The sequence below is a fragment of the Sus scrofa genome, chromosome 16, assembly GCF_054392235.1.
Source record: "Sus scrofa isolate SSC_HxYL_T2T_F1_AM1 chromosome 16, Sscrofa_HxYL_maternal_Yorkshire_Landrace_v2.0, whole genome shotgun sequence".
NCBI classification, from domain to species: Eukaryota; Metazoa; Chordata; class Mammalia; order Artiodactyla; family Suidae; genus Sus; species Sus scrofa.
Genome location: NC_139398.1, coordinates 75,055,632 through 75,072,809, shown reverse-complemented (window position 1 = coordinate 75,072,809; position 17,178 = coordinate 75,055,632). Strand labels below are relative to the sequence as shown.

Below are 17,178 nucleotides of genomic sequence, written 5' to 3'. Positions count from 1 at the left end.
CAGATTTGTAGAATTGTCTGAAGTCTGGAAGAATTACCCCCCCTCAGGATTGCTTTGGCAATTCTGGGTCTTTTATGGTTCCATATAAATTTTTTTTTGTCTTTTTAGGGCTGCACTTGTGGCTTATGAAAGTTCCCAGGCCAGGGGTAGATTCAGAGCTATAGCTGCCAACCTATGCCATAGTTACAGCAAGACAGGATCTGAGTCATGTCTGTGGCCTACACCACAGCTTATGGCAATGCCAGATGCTTAACTTATTAAGTGAGGCTAGGGATGGAACCTGCATTCTCATGGATCCTAGTCAGGTTAATTACTGCTGAGCCACATGAGAGTTCTATATAAATTTTTGGATCATTTGTTCTAGTTCTGTAAAAATGTCATGGGTAATTTGATAGGGATCCCATGAAATCTGTAGATTGCTTTGTGTTGTATGGCCATTTTAGCAGTATTAATTCTTCCAATCCAAGATCATGGGATATCTTTCCACTTCTTTGAATCCCATTTAATTTCCTTTATTAAGGTTTTTTATAGTTCTCTGCATGTAAGTCTTTCATGTCCTTGGTCAGGTTTATGCCTAGGTATTTTATTTTTTCAGTGCCATTTTAAAAGGTATTTTTTTTAACACTTCTTTTCTGATATTTCATTGTTAGTATACAAAAATCCAACCAATTTCTGAATGTTAACCTTGGATCCTGCTACTTTGCTGTATTTGTTTATTAGTTTGAGTAGTTTTTGTGTGGAGTTCATAGAGGTTCCTATATATAGTATCATGTCTTCTGCATACGGTGATAGTTTTACCTCTCCCCTTCCAATTTGGATACCTTTTGTAACTTTTTTTGTCTGATTACTTTGGCCAAGACTTCCAGTGCTATGTTGAATAAAAATGGTGAGAATGGGCATCCTTGTTTTCCAGATATTAGCAGGAAGGCTTTCAGCTTTTCTTCATTGAATATTATATTGGCTGTGGGTTTGTCATAAATGGCTTTTATTATGTTGAAATATGTTTCCTCTATATGCACTTTGGTAAGAGTTTTTACCATGAATGGATGTTGAACTTTGTAAAATGCTTTTTCTGCATCTATTGAGATCATCATGTGATTTTTGACTTTTCTTTTGCTAATATGGTGTATGATATTGATTGATATGCATATCTTGAACCATCCTGTGAACTTGGAAAGAATCCCATTTTGTCATGGTGATTGATTTTTTATGTGTTGTTGGATTTGGTTTATTAAAATTTTGTTGAGAATTCTTGTATCTATATTTATCAGAGAAATTGGCTTATAATTTTCTTTTCCGGTAGTATCTTTTGTTTTGGTCTTAGGCTTTATAGAATGTTCTTCTGAGTGTTCCTTCTTCAATCTTTTGGAAGAATTTAAGAAAGATCTTTATAACTTCTTTGTATATTTGCCAGAATTCACCTGTGAAGCCATCTGGTCTTGGACTTTTGTTTGTAGGGAGTTTTTTTTTTTTTAAATTATATACTCAATTTCACTTCTAGTAATTGGTCTGTTCACATTATCTATTTTTTCTTCATTCATTTTTTGGGGGCTGTATGATTTTAGAAAGTTGTCCATTTCTTCCAGGTTGTCAAATTTGTTAACATATAATTGTGCATAGTATTCTTGTTTTTTTTTTTTTTGATTTTTGCAGTATCAGTTGAGATTTCTCCTATTTCATTTATTATTTTATTTGGGTTCTCTCTCTTTTCTTTTTGGTAAGTCTTGCCAGAGGTTTGTTAATTTTGCTTACCCTGTCAAAGAACCAACATTTAAAAAATTGTTTTTTAATCTCTATTTTGTTGATTTCCTCTCTGATCTTATTTCCTTCCATCTGTTAACTTTAGGTTTTCTTTTTTTTCCCTAATTATTTAAGTGGTAAGTTTGGTTGTTTGAGATTTTTCTTGTTTTTTTTTTTTGAGAAGGGCCTGTGCTACTATGAACATCCCTTTAAGTGCTGCTTTGGTGGCATCCCATAGATTTGGTATGGTTGTATTTTCATTGTCATTTGTGTTGAGGTATTTTTAAATTTCCTTTTTGATTTCATTTTTGACCCACTATTTTTTTAGTAGCGTGTTTTTTAGTCTCCATGTAGTCAGTTTTTTTTCTAATTTCTTTTCCTGTCTTTGATTTCTAGTTTCATGCCATTTTGGTCAGAGAAGATGCTTGAAATAATAGCTGTACTCTTAAATTTGCTGAAGTTAGTTTTGTGCCCCAGTATGTGGTCAAACCTAGACAATATTCCATGTACACTTGCAAGTAATATATATTCTGTTTTTTTGATGTAACGTTCTTAAAAAATATCAATTAAGTCTAAATATTCTATTGTGTCATTTAGTATCTGTTGCCTTAGTGATCTTCTGTCTAGAATATCTGTCCTTTGTTGTGAGTGGGGTGTTAAAGTCTTCTGTTATTGTATTCCCATTAATTTCTCCTTTTATATCTGTTAGTATTTGTTTTATATATTTGGGTGCTCCTTTATTAGGTGCCTATATGTTGACAAGCGTAGTGTCCTTTTCTTGAATTCATCCATTTATCATTAAGTAGTATTTTTTTATGGCCTTTATTTTATATTATTTATTTATTTTTGCTTTTTATGCCTACACCCATGGCATGTGGAAGTTCCCAGATCAGGGGTCAAATCGGAGCTACAGCTGCTGGCCTATGCCACAGCCACAGCCACATGGATCTGAGCCTTCTCTGTGACCTATACCACCGCTCATGGCAGTGCCAGATCTTTAATCCACTGAGTGAGGCCTGGGATTGAGCCCACATACTCATTGTTCTTAGTTGGGTTTGTTAACCACTGAGCCATGAAGGGAAATCCTGGCCTTTGTTTTAAAGTCTATTTTGTCTGATGAATATTGTGACTCCTGTTTTCTTGTGATTTTAATTTGCATGAAATATCTTTTTCCATTCTCTCACTTTCAATCTATGTGCGTCCTTTGGCCTAAGGTGGGTCTCTTATAGGCAGCATATTGTAGGCTATTATTTTTTATCCAGTCTGCCACTCTGTGTCTTTTGATTGGCACATTCAGTCCATTGACATTTAAGGTAATTATTGATAAATATGTATTTATTGCCATTTTAAATCTTCCAGTTGGTTCTATGGTTCTCCTTTGTTCCTCTCTTTTACTTACTGTGGTTTGATGATTACCTTTTATTTTATGCTTGTATCCTGTTCTTTTTGGTTTTTATGAATCTATTGTTTGTTTTTGGTTTGTGGTACCCTAGTCTTTGAGTATGTTAACCCCTTACTTATATCTGCTTGCTTTAGGGTGATAGTCATATAGGCTCAAACATATCCTAAAATAGAGTCTAGATTTTCTTACTCTTCTTCCACACATTTTATGATTTTGATGTCCTTTTTTACATCTTTATGTTTGTCCTTTTGTTGTTCCTTGTGTTTATCATCACCTTCAGAAATAGATTTTTTTTTTGATCCGTATACCAGCTTATTTAAGTGATTACTTTCCACTTGTGATTTCCTCCATCTTATATCTTATTGCTTCTTTCCTATTTAGAGGAGACTTTTCAATATTATTTTTAAAGTATAGTTTTAGTATTGCTTTATTGTTTTAATTTTTACTTGTCTGAAAAGTTCCTTATTTCTCCTTCTATTTTAAATAATAATTTTTTTTCTTCTTTTTTTTAAGTTTTCTAGTGTTTAATTGTATTCGCATAGGCAATTACTTTGTAAAACAAGCGGGACAGAGTACATCTCAAACCTCTTATACAAATGACGAAAGCCTACCCAGTCACAAATCTGTAAGGCAGAGCTAAACCTAAAAAAAATCCAAGATTTTTTGGATTCTAGACCATTTTATTTCATTATCTAGCATTCAAAGAGATGTGATCTACAAAAAAATTAACACAAAGGCCTTTTTTTACTTATTTACAAACTACTGTGTCAATTATCAATGAAATGAATTTGCATGCCTCGCTTATTATTCCAAATAGAAAAGAATCCCATCCCTTGAACATAGGGGTGAAACAACTGTTAGGAATACATAGAAATAATACAATGAACATAACCAACACTGTTGGAGGGGGCAAATGAAAAAAAAAAAAAAACCCAAGAGAAGGAACATTTTCTATAACAGCTAGCTATGCATAGATGTCAATAGTTGAAGACAAACAGGTTGCTTATTTCATTTATCAATTAGGACAATTTATGCATGGAACTCCTAAAAGCTGGAAAGACCTTCTAATTGAACACTGTTAAGATGAACTCCTGAGCTACCACTGTGCTGTTTGAGTCACAGCCTCCCCACTTCAAAATATCTCAGAATTTTACAAACAGGAATAAGGTCAAAATGCAGTATAGTGAGACTAAAATCTGAAAAGCCAGGCTGAAGAGTGAGTCACTACAGCTATGAGATCTTGGATTACATTTAGCCTCTCTTTCATTCAGGAAAGCTACAAACAAAATGCCTTTTATAATTAAATTATTTTTATAAATTATTAAATCTTCCCTCTAATTGAACTCTAGCTTTCATTATATTAATCACATTGTTATTAAAAATTTGTTTTAAAAAAGAACAGAAACAAATAGGAAACAAGTGGAAAACCATAAACATTAATCTAGTACCTCCATCTTATTTGCTGTGTGATCTTGGGCAAGTTCAAAAAACTAAAGAATTAAACAGAAATTAAAAAGACCTCCATTTCATATCTCCTTTAGGTGTATTCTGGTATATTTTCAAAATCTTTATAAATTACAAGCTTAAACACTTCCACATTTTTAGATGAATAACTTTACATGGAAAAATTTAAAAGTGGCAGAAATAAGACAAAAATAAAATATGTAAGTGATGAAGTTGATGTATAGGTAAACTTCATATCCTAATAAGGAACTATGAATCCAAAATATTTTGTGATACTATAAAATTTATTTATTCACTATACACAGACATGTCCCCTATAAAATGTACATGTAAATCACTAAAAAAGTATAATTTGTTGAACATTTTCTCAATTACAGAATATACTAAATAAGTGGGATAACAGCTCTCTGTCTGCCCCAACATGGTTTAATTATAGCACCCAGAGTTTCCTTTATATCTGATGCAAAGTTAAATACTTATTTGGAGGATTATTTCCTAATATGTGTTTGAGGAGGCAGAGTTAACAACTTAATATAACTCTAGTATATTACAGTCACTGCACAATAAATCAGTTTATTACAGATGAAGAAATTGTTTTTTCATTATTTGTACTAATGGGATGCAAATACTATATACTTTTTTAATGGAAAATAACCACAAAATTACTTATCTTTGATAGTATATTGGGTTTTATAATTACACAGGATATAAATGGTGTAAAATATTGTTATGAATAATACACCTCAAACAAAACAATGAGGCCATACTGTAATGATTTACTATATTGTGCTCAGTAGACATTTATTGAATAAGCGAATTTCATCTATTTTTCTCCCCAATTACCCAGCACAGTTTTCGCCTACAGCAAGGGCTCAGTAAATGTTTGCTCAATATACTTGACTAGGAAAGAGGTGAGAGGAGATGGACCCTTTTAGCTGGATGTCAAGTATTATAACTGGAATTTACTTGGGAGAGTGTTTAAGGAAGATTTAAACCGCATGTGGCATACAGGTTTACTTAAACTCAGATGCCAACAAAGCAAACCATTAAGTGGAAAACATGGCACTGGAATAAACAAAGGCAAGATTTGCCAACAGCAAAAATACAACTGACTTAAAAGATAACCAAGACAGTTTATATTGGACCATACCTTTTCTCACCCAATTCAGTTTGAGACAGACCAATGAGGCACGGTAAGAGACTGTGGCTGTCTTCCTTGACATTCAGACATCCTAGTTTCCAATAATTTAACATGGACCTGTTTCCCATGAACCGATATAAACTATTCAGATTTAGGGATTAACTTCCACAGGTACAAAGTTGAATTTCCTTTCATTTGTCCTAAAATGCTCACTTTCAAACTTGAAGGGTCTTCAGTTATTCCATGTGGTTTCAATAACATTCTTTTATCTTTTCAGACCAGAGTCAAAATATTCATACAGTATTCATACTGCAGCACCTTCCACCCACACTCTGGTCACTTGAACTGCCCTTCTTTTGTTCTTTTTCCACTTTCTCAGATCTTTCTTTGTTGGTGTGTAGTAAGCAGAACTATACTGGGTATTCCAGCTGTAGTATGGTCTATCATTGTCAGTATGGCTTCTGCTACGCCTGGTCTTACAGTTGGTCTACTCTTTCTAGGACTATAAGATCTTTTATCGTTGTAATCAAAGGACCAACTTCTTGATCTCCTTCTTTTGTAACTTTGGCTTCTAGAATGCCTTTATCTGTCATAATCATCATAGCATGGTTACACCTTTCTCCCTTCCTTTGCTTTCATCTGATTTGGAGTCTTCTGATCCCCCTGTGCAAACTGTATTTCAATTTGTGTCCACAAATCCATTTTCTGCCCAAATTATGTAAAGCATCTTCAGCATCATGAACATCCTCAAATTGAACATATGCAAATCCTCTTGGGCAACGAGTATAGAAATCAAGTGGAACATACACATCAACTATAGGACCATGATGCCAAATTCATGTCACAAATCTTCAGACGTGGTATTGTTGGTCATGTTTGTTAAGAACGGAGACATGTTGGAGGGGGGCACAGATACTGTCTCAGCAGGGACACTAATGGGTTCAGCTCTGGTGGTGGATTCTCCTTAAATAATAATTTTTCTGGGTAGAGTATTCTAGGGTGCAAGTTTTTCATTTTAGAACTTTGAATATATCTTGCCATTCCTTTCTGGCCTGCAGCTTTTCAGTAGAAAAATCAGCCGATAGCCTTAAGGGGGTTCCCTTGTAATTAACTCTTTTTCTCTTGCTGCCTTCAGAATCCTCTCCTTTTCTTGAAATTTTGCCATTTTTATTATAATATATCTTTGTATAGGTCTCTTTCAGTTCATCTTTTTTTGGGACCCTCTGTGCTTCCTATATGTGAATATCTGTTTCCTTCTTAAGATGTGGGAAATTTTCAGTCATAATTTCTTCAAATACACTTTTAATCCCCTTTTCTCTTTCTTCTCCTTCTGGGATCCCTATTATACATAGATTGGTATGCTTTATATAATCGCATAGATCTCTTATACTGCTTTCATTTTGTTTTTTCATTTGGCTTTTTGTCTGCTGTCCTGATTGGGTGATTTCCATTATTCTATCTTCCAAGTCACTTATTCGTTCCTCTGCATTGTTCATTTTTGCTGTTCATTGGCTTTAGCTCAGCTTTTGTCTCAGGAAGTTAATTTTCTATTTTTTTTCCGGCTTCTCTTTATAGTTTCTAGTTTCTTTTTACAGTAATCTGCATTACTGTTGATAGCTGTTAACTCCTTCAATATTTTCGTTACCTCCTTTTTGACCTTGGTGTCTTTTAGACTGAAGAGGTCTGTTTCATTTTCTGATCCTACAGGGGCATTCTCTTGTTCTTTTGACTGGGAATTGTTCCTGTCATTCTTCATTTTGCTTTATTTTTCTCACTCTGTGAGTTTAGGGGAAACAATTAACCACTGTAGTCATGGAGGGCTATTTATATGTGGGAGTGTCCCTGGGTTTACTGTTTTTTGATGTGAGGGCTACTTTTTGTTTGGATGCTTGCTGTCTTTTTTTTTCATCTGTGTAGGCCATTATCCCCTTGATAGAGGGCGTGGAGTTGCATGGCTTGTGCATGCTCCAGGAAGATGGGGGCAATGGACCGTGCATGTATGTATCATCTGGTCACTGGGCCCTTTTGGCACTGGTGATGGCGCATATGGAAGTGGGGGTAGTGGGCTGCTCCTGGTTGCAGGGCCCTTGTCAGTGGCAATGACCCCCAGGGAGCTAGAGAGAGTGCCTAGTCATGGGGCCTTCAGTAGTGGCAATAATTGGGTGTGTACATTCCTAGTAAGGTAGGGTTGAAGGGAAGTACCTGGTTGCAGGACCCTCAGCAGTCCTGGTGTTCCAGAGATGCCACAGATGCTCTTGCACCACAGTGGGAACTCCATCTCCCTCTATCTTGATTCCTGCTTTTCTTCCCTTCTTTTGTTCTCTTCTCTTTTCATTTGATGACTGTCTTTAGTGTTGTGTTTGGGTTGCTTTTTCTTGTGTGTGTGTGTGTGTATCTATTTGTAGATTTTTGGTTTGTAGTCATCCTGAGTTTTCTATACATATACAAGATAGTTTTAAGTGGCTGCTCTTAATTTCAAAAGCATTTCCAATATCCTGACTTTGCATTCTTCTCTTCTCACAACTGGTGGTTTTGAGGGTTCTCCTTGGGAGGCAGTATGCAGCTGTGGCCCACTGTGCAGACAAAAGTTTCTGCTTTTGCCTTGGTCCCAGTGTGCACAAGACCTTGTGTGTACCCTCCCAGTTCTGTGGAGCTCCTTTTCCTGATGCCAGACCCCGGGTTGGGGAGCCTGACATGTGGCTCAGAACTTTCACTCCTGTGGGAGAAACTCTGTGATAAAATTATTTTTAAGTTTGGGGGTTGCCCACCTGGTAGGTATAGGATTTGGCTATATCCCTAAAGTGCCCCTTCTATGGTCTTGTGGTTTATTCTTTGTCTTTGAATGTAGAATTTCTTTTTGGGTAGGTTCCAATCTTTTTTGCCAATGGTTGTTCTGAAGTTAACTGTGATTTTGGTATTTTCATGCTATCTTGTCTCCAACCTCAATGATATATAAGTTTAAAATTGCATACTGTTTTGATTAGCTTGAGGAAATCTTGTGCCTTCTCTGGGGACATGAACCATCCTTTCATCCAGTGTATCCATGCTGTATACTCTGCCCCCATTCTTCACTTAGTAGTGCTCTAGTCTTGTTTATCAGATCAACTGTCCCAGTATGATAGTGCCTATATCCAGGTCACCCTTATTTTTCTTACTAATGGCCCCCAAATCCAAATGTAGTGATCCTAGCAATTTATATATCCTCTTACTGTGCTCAATTTATCAGTTTTATCATAGTTATTCATGTATAGGACAAAACAGTATATATAGGGCTTGGTACTATCTGTGGTTTCAGGCATCCACTGGAGGTCTTGGGACATTATCTCTTAGAATAAGGGGGTGTTGCTGTACCGATATTGAAGGGTTGCTGTGACGTTTACATGATAATGTGAATTTATGTCAGTGCCTAGCACAAAATAAGCAAATAGAGTTGTTATTACTAATATCATCATTGGGCACTTCCTCTTGCTTGTTGGGTTCTAGTCACACTACCTCCCCTTTTTAAAAATTTTTATTATGATTGATTTGCAGTGTTCTGTCAATTTCTGATGTACAGCAAAGTGACACAGTCATATATATATATATATGTATATATATACACACACACATTCTTTTTCTCATATTATTCTCCATCATTTTCCATCACAAGTGATTAGATATATAGTTCCCTGTGCTATACAGTAGGATCTCATTGCTTATCCACTCCAAATACAAGGGTTTTCATCTACTAACCCCAGACTCCCAATTCATCCCACCCTCTTCCCCTCCCCTCTGGCAAACATGAGCCTGTCCTACATGTCCATGATGTTTTCTGTTTTGTAGATAGATCATTTGTGCCATATTTTAGACTCCACATATAAGCGATATCATATGGTGTCTGTCTTTCTCTTTCTGACTTACTTCACTCAGTATGAGAGTCTCTAGTTCCATCCATGTTGCTCAAAATGGCATCATTTTGTCCTTTTTTATTGCTGAGTAGTATTCCATTGTATATATGACCACATCTTCCTGATCCATTCATCTGTTGATGGACATTTAGGTTGTTTCCATGTCTTGGCTATTGTGAATTGCACTGCAATGAACATATGGGTGCATGTGTCTTTTTCAATGAAATTTTTTTCTGAATATATGCCCAGGAGTGGGATTGCTGGGTCATATGGTAGCCATATTTAGTCTTTTGAAGTACTTCCATACTGTCTTCCACAGTGTTTGTCCCAATTTACATTCCCACCAACAGTATAGGAGGGTTCCCTTTTCTACGCACCCTCTCCAGCATTTGTTGACGTGTTAATAATGGCCACTCTAAATGGTGTGAGGTGGTACCTCATTGTAGTTTCGATTTGCATTTCTCTAATAATTAGTGATGTTGAGAAGTTTTTCATGTGTCTGCTGGACATTCTTATGTCTTCTTTGGTGAAATGTTTATTTAGGTATTTTGCCCGTTTTTCAATTGGATTGGTTGTTTTTTGGCTCTTGAATTGTATGAGTTCTTTGTATATTTTGGAGATTAAACCTTTGTCAGTTGAGTCATTTGCAAAAATGTTATCCCATTTTATGGGTTATTGTTTCATTTTTTTTAACGGTTTACTTTGCTGTGCAGAAGCTTTTGAGATTTCTTAGGTCCCGTTGGCTTATTTGTGTCTTTATTGTCTTTATTAGAGGTGGATCAAACAAGATCCTGCTGTGTTTTATGTCAAAGAGCATTCTGCCTATGTTTTACTCTAGGAGTTGGTATAGTGTATGGCCTTGCATTTAGGTCTTGAATCCATTTTGAGTTTATTTTTGTGTATGGTGTTAGACAATGTTGTAATTTCATCCTCTTACATGCAGTTGTCCAGTTTTCCCAGCACCATTTATTGAAGAGACTATATTTCCTCCACTGTATGTTCTTGCCTCCTTTGTCATAGATTAATTGACCATAAGTATTTGGGTTTATTTCTGGGCTTTCTATCCTGTTCCATTGATCTATATTTCTGTTTTTGTGCCAGTACCATACTGTTTTGATGACTATAGCTTTGTGGTAGAGTCTAAAATCTGGGATCCTGATTCCTCCAGTTATGTTTTTCTTTTCAATATTGCTTTGGCTATTTGAAGTGTTTTGTGTTTCCATACACATTTTAAAAGAGTGTTCTAGTTCTATAAAGGGTGTCATTGGTAATTTGTTAGAGATTGCATTGAATCTGTAGATGGCCTTAGGTAGTGTTGCCATTTTGACTATATTGATTGTTCCAATCCAAGAGCATGGTATATTTTTTCATCTGTTTGTGTCATCTTTGATATCTTTCATCAGTGTCTTATAGTTTTCAAAGTACAGGTCTTTTGTCTCTTTAGGTAGGTTTATTCCTAGGTATTTTATTCTTTTTGATGCAATTGTAAGTGGGATTGTTTCCCTAATTTCTCTTTCTGATCTTTCATTGTTAGTATATAGAAATGCCATTGATTTCTGTGTATTAATTTTGTATTCTACGAAGCCAATGATGAACTCTAATAGTTTTCTGGTAGCATCTTTAGGATTTTCTAGGTATAGAATAATGTCATCTGCAAACAGTGATAGTTTTACTGCTTCCTTTCCAATTTGGATTCCTTTTATTTCCTTTTCTTCTCCAAATGCCATTTCTAGGACTTCCAAGACTATATTGAATATCATTAGTGAAAGAGGACATCATTGTCTTGTTCCTGATCTTAGTGTAAATGCCTTCAATTTTTCATTATTGAGAATGATGTTAGCTGTGGGTTTGTCATATATGACTTTTAGTATAGTGAGATGGTTCCCCTCTGTGCCCATTCTTTGGACAGTTTTTATCAGGAATGGGTGTTGAATTTTGTGCAAAGCTTTTTCTATTGAGATGATAGTATATTTTTTATTTTTCAGTTTGTCAATATGGTGTATCACATTGATAGACTTGCAGATATTGAAGAATCCTGCATCCCTGGGATAAATCTTATTTGGTCATGGTGTATGATCTTTTTAATGTATACTTGTATGTGGTTTGCTAATATTTTGTTGAGAATTTTTGCATCTATGTTCATCAGTGATTTTGGCACATAATTTTCTTTTTTTGGGGTATCTTTGGTTTTGGTATTGGGGAAATGGTGGCTTCATAGAATGAACTTGGGAGTGTTCCTTCTTCTGCAATTTTCTGGAAAACTTTCAGAAGAGGAGGTATTAACTCTTCTCTGAATGTTTGGTAGAACTCAGTTCTGAAGCCATCAGGTCTGGAATTTTGGTTTTTTGGAAGTTTTAAAATAACATTTTCAATTTCAGTACTTTTGATCGATCTAGTCATATTTTCTATTTCTTTCAGTTTAGTCTTGGTAGGCTGTACCTTTGTAAGAATCTGTCCATTTCTTCTAGGTTGTCCATTTTATTGACATACAGTTGGCATAGTCTCTCATGATCCTTTGTATTTCTGCATGTCAGTTGTAACTTCTCCCTTTTCATTTCTAATTTTATTGATTTGAACCATCTCCCTTTTTTTCTTGATGAGTCTGGCTAATGGTTTATCAGTTTGGTTGATCTTTTCAAAGAACCAAGTTTTGGTTTCATTGATCTTCTCAGTTGTTTTTTTTTTGTCTCTATGTTACTAATTTCTGTTCTAATCTTTATGATTTCTTTCCTTCTACTAATTATGGACTTTGTTCTTCCTCTCTACATGTTTAATGTGTAAGGTTAGGTTGTTTATTTGCATCTTTCTTCTTTCCCGAGATAAGATGGTATTTCTGTAAACTTCTCTCTCAGAATTGCTTTTGCTGTCTGTGCCCCATAGGTTTTGGATTGTTGTATCTTCATTGTCATTTGTCTCTATGTATCTTTTAATTTCCTCTTTGATTTCTTCAATGATCAATTAGTTGTTTAGAAGCCTGTTATTTAGCTTCTAAGAGTTTGTGTTTTTTGCTGTTTTTTTTTCCTTATAGCTTATTTTTAGTCTCATAGCATTGTGATTGAAGAAAATGCTTGAAATAATTTCAATTTTTAAAAATTTATCAAGGCTTGATCTGTGGCCCAAGATGTGTTCTATCCTAAAGAATGTTCCATGTGCACTTGAGAAGAAAGTATATTCTGCTGTTTTGGGGTGAAAAGTTCTAAAGATAGCAGTTAAGTCTGTTTGTTCTAGTGTATCATTTAAGGTCTGTGTTTCCTTGCTGATTTTCTGTCTGGATGATCTGTCCATTTCTGTAAGTGGGGTGTTAAAAGTCCCCTACTATTATTGTGTTACTGTCAGTTTCCCCTTTTATGGCTGTTAGTAGTTGCCTTATGTATTATTCTGCTCCTATGTTGGGTACATATATATTTAAAATTGTTATTTCTTCTTCTTGTATTGATTCTTTAATCATTATGTAATGTCTTTCTTTGTCTCTTTGTGACCTTCATTTTAAAATCTATTTTGTCTGATATGAGTATTGCTACTCCTGCTTTTCTATAATTTCCATTTGCATGTAGTATTTTATTCCATCCCCTCACTTTGTCTGTATGTGTCCTTAGATTGAAGTGGGTCTCCTGTAGACAGCATATATATATGTCTTGCTTTTGAATCCATTCATCTTGTCTTTTTCTTTTAGTTGGAGCACTTAATCCATTTACATTCATTGTAATTATGGATAAGTATGTATTTATTTTCATTTACTTAAAATTTTTTAGGGGGGTTGCTATTTTGGGGCTTTTTTCTTCCCTTCCTCTGTTTGTTGTCTTGTGATTTGCTGACCATGTTTAGTGTTATGTTTGGCTTGTTTTTTCTTTTTTGTATGTGTGGCTCCCTTATTTCAATATATCCATATATACATGTGTAAAATTATTTAATCTTTCTGGTCTCCTTAATTTCAAATGCATTTTCAATGTTCTGCATTTATCCTCTCATCCTCTCATGCTTGCTAGTTTAGATATCATATTTGTCAATGGGTGATTTCCTACTTTTAAATTATCTTTGCCTTTACCACTGAGCTTCTTCATTTTTAATATTCTTGTTTCTAATTGTGGCTTTTCTTTTTCTACTTAGAGAAGTTCCTTTAGTAGTTGATGTAGAGCTGGTTTGGAGGTTCTGAATTCTCTTAGCTTTGCTTGTCTGTGAAGCTTTTGCTCTCTCTCTCCATCAAATCTGAATGAAAGCTTTGCTGGGTAGAGTATTCTTGTTCTAGGTTCCTCCTCTTCATCACCTCAAATATATTTTGTTACTCCCTTCTGGCTTATAAATTTTCTCCTGAGAGATCAACTGTTATCCTTATGGGGATTCCCTTATATGTGATTTGTTGCTTCTCCCTTGTGGCTCTTAATATATTTTTTTCTTTGAATTTAATTTTTGTCAATTTAATTAGTATGTGTCTTTATTTCTTCTGGAGTTTATTTTGTATGGAATTCTGTGTTTCTTTCATTTGAGTGAGTGTTCCCTTTCCTATATTTGGGACATTTTTTATTATAATCTCTTCAAATATTTTCTCTGGCACTTTTTCTCTCTCTTTTCCTTCTGGAACCCCTATGATGTGAATGTTGGTACATTTAATGTTGTCCCTCATGTCTCTTAGACTTTCCCATTTTTCCACTCTTTTTTCTTGATTCTTTTCTGTCACAGTGATTTCCACCACTGTCTTCCACCTCAGTTATTTGTTCCTCTGCCTCTGTTAACGTGCTATTGGTTCCTTCTAGATTACTTTTCATTTCAGCTATTGCACTTTTCATTTTGCTCTTCAAATCCTCTAGTTCTCAGTTAAACATTTCTTTTAAGTTCTCGATCTGTGTCTCCATTCTTTTTCAAAGGTCTTGGGTCATTTTTACTATCATCACTCTGAATTCTTTTTCAGGTAACTTGCCTATCTCCTTATCATTTAGTGGTTTTTGTGTGTTTTTGTCTTGTTCCTTTGTCTGAAAGCTGCTTCTTTGTCATCTCATAGTGTTTACCTTTCTGTTTATCATCCCCTTGGGTCTCCCCTGGCTCTCTTGGTGTGGAAGGAGTGCCACTGATGTGAACCTCCACAGGGCCAAGTTGGTATGTAGATGTTGAAGCAGGTGCTGGAGTTCTCAGGAATGGTAGTGGTTCACATGTAGCTCTTTGATTGGAAAGCTCTAGGTATTGCTCTATGTAGATATAGGAGCAGGTGGTACTGTTCCTCTGGTGCTGTCCTTGCTTGGCCACTCTAGAGGTCTCTCTCTAAAGCCTCAGGGGTGGTGATATTCTCCCTACTTATTGCTTGCAGGCTCTCTCTGAAGCTGCAGAATGTGTGTTTCTGGTAGTCCCCTCCCTGCCTTGCTGCTGGTAGAGGTGCTGTCTGTAGCCCCGTGGATGGGAATGTGGGTTAATGGGCCTCCCCTGTCTCCCTTGTTGTGGAAAGAGTGCCACTGATGTGAGCCTTCATAGAGCCACTGGCAGGTGTCTTTATCTTGTGCTTTTCACTGGTTGGGCAGCACACAGCTTCTTCAGAGAGTAGGCACTGGCGGCCCTCACATGGGAATGGGTGCTGCTGCACTGGCATGTGCTTTTCCTGATTCTTTGGGTGGAGCTGAGATGCCTGTGTTTTCCTGAGTTGTCCCTGCTCAAGCAGATCACTGCCCTTGCAGGAAGTGGGCGCTGCTGCCAGCAGTTTTTCTGATGCTGCTCTGCTGGTATGAACCTCTGTAAAGTCTCAGGGTGGAGCCAAGGCATCTGATCAGCAGGGAGTAGGCTCCAGTGGCTCTCTCACAGGAATGGGCACTGCCTCTCTGGGTGGAGCTCAGACACCTGTGTTTTCCCTGCTCAAGCAGGTCGTTGCTTTTGCATGAAGTGGGCACTGCTGCCAGCAGATTTTTTTGGCACTGCCCTGCTGGTCACAGCCTTTGCAGATTCTCTGGGTGGAGCCAAATCAACTGTGTTTTCCCTGATCTCTTGGGAGCAGAGCATTGCCACAGCTGGCAGCTCTTTTGGTGCAGGTTGGGCTCCACTAGTGCAGGGGCCCCCTCTGGCAGGAACTGGGTACTTGTTTTATTCCCTCAGGCAGTTACTGCACTTGCTCCAGGAAATCTGTACCCTAAGGGCATGGCTGCTTCCCAACCATTGCTAGGCAGCCACTATAGCCAAGTGGTTTCCTAGCTGAGGCAGGCAGTGTCTTGAAGTTTGAGAAAACAGGCATAAGTCACAAGATTGTAGTGGTGGATCCCACTCCTTTCTTCCAGCACCGCCAAACAATGGTGTCTAGTCTCTAAGCCTGACTGGGTTGCCTCTGCTTAGATGCTCTCCATTGTGGTTGCCCTATACTCTAGTCCTTCCAGGATGTTTCTTCATGGCCAACCTTGGTTTATTCCCCATGTAGGTGGCCCCAGCTCCCTTTTAGGGTCTGATTTCTAAGGCCAAAGTTTTATTCCCAACACCTGTTGGCACCTGCCTATGGTTGCTTGTTGCCCATAGCACTGATCATTTGTGGAGGACTGTCTCCTTCTTAAATGCTTCACACCATAATAGAGTTCCTCCCTGTTTTTTGGCTGATCTCATTGCTGGTGGGGGAACTTCCTGGGGTGCAGGAGTTTTCCTCTTTCTAGCTCCTTCCTGGAAGAGGAGATCCTGTCTCATTTCCTTTCACTAATTTTTCTGGTTCTTCTTTCTTTTGTCCTAGGTGGTTTTATAATGTTTTTCTTGTTCTATCATAATCTTGAGGTTTTAAGTCAGTTTTTCACAGATTTTCTGTGTGAATAGTTCTCTATATTTTCACTGTATCTGTGGGAGTAGATGAGCCTTACATCCTGATACTCCTCTTAGACCTCCCCCCCCCCCTTTTTTGAATATACCAAACTCTCTTCATTTTTTCATGGCTTTCATACTCAATTAGATCTGTCTAGAATGGCCTTTCCATGCTGTCTCATTTTCATGGTTAGCGTCTCTGCTGAAATATCTCCTCTTTGGAGAGGCCTTCTCTGATGACCCACAGAACTATTCTGCTCCATTCTCCATTCTTTCTTCCCTTCATTATAATTTTATTGATTACCTTGAGTAATGTCTATCTCCTCTTCTAGATTGTAAATCCTTTGAGGGCAGGAACTGGGCTTTTATCCTTGCTGCTCACCACAGTGTTGTGTACCCTCAGGCACTCATTTTATATTTGTTGAATGAGTGAAAGAATAGAAGCATGGAATTGTGTTTGAGGTTGGTATCATGCTTCCAGGAAGAGGGGAGCATCCAGGTTGGAGTTTCAGAGAGAGGGGACTGTGTGTACAACTTCAAATTCATACAGCCATTTTGGTTTGTGTCACATTCTTAGGTTGGATCGATTATGTTCTTGGTACCTTATATCCAGCAAGACTATGGACTTCTTTAACAGAGGGATTGAGCTCCTCAAAACTCCAAGCACATTGTTAGGCATCTAGTAGGGACTTAACAGAAGTTTATTGGATAGATAAATGGATGGATGGGTGGATGAATAGATAAATAAAGGAATAATGTAAAGATAACTGGATAAGAGTACTCAGACCTTA

General features: G+C 36.8%; 1 pseudogene; it reads right to left on the bottom strand.

Moving 5' to 3' along the window:
- Positions 1–6,051: 6,051 nt before the first annotated feature.
- On the bottom strand, positions 6,052–6,788 carry LOC146395657 (serine/arginine-rich splicing factor 10 pseudogene; annotated as a pseudogene).
- Positions 6,789–17,178: the final 10,390 nt, after the last annotated feature.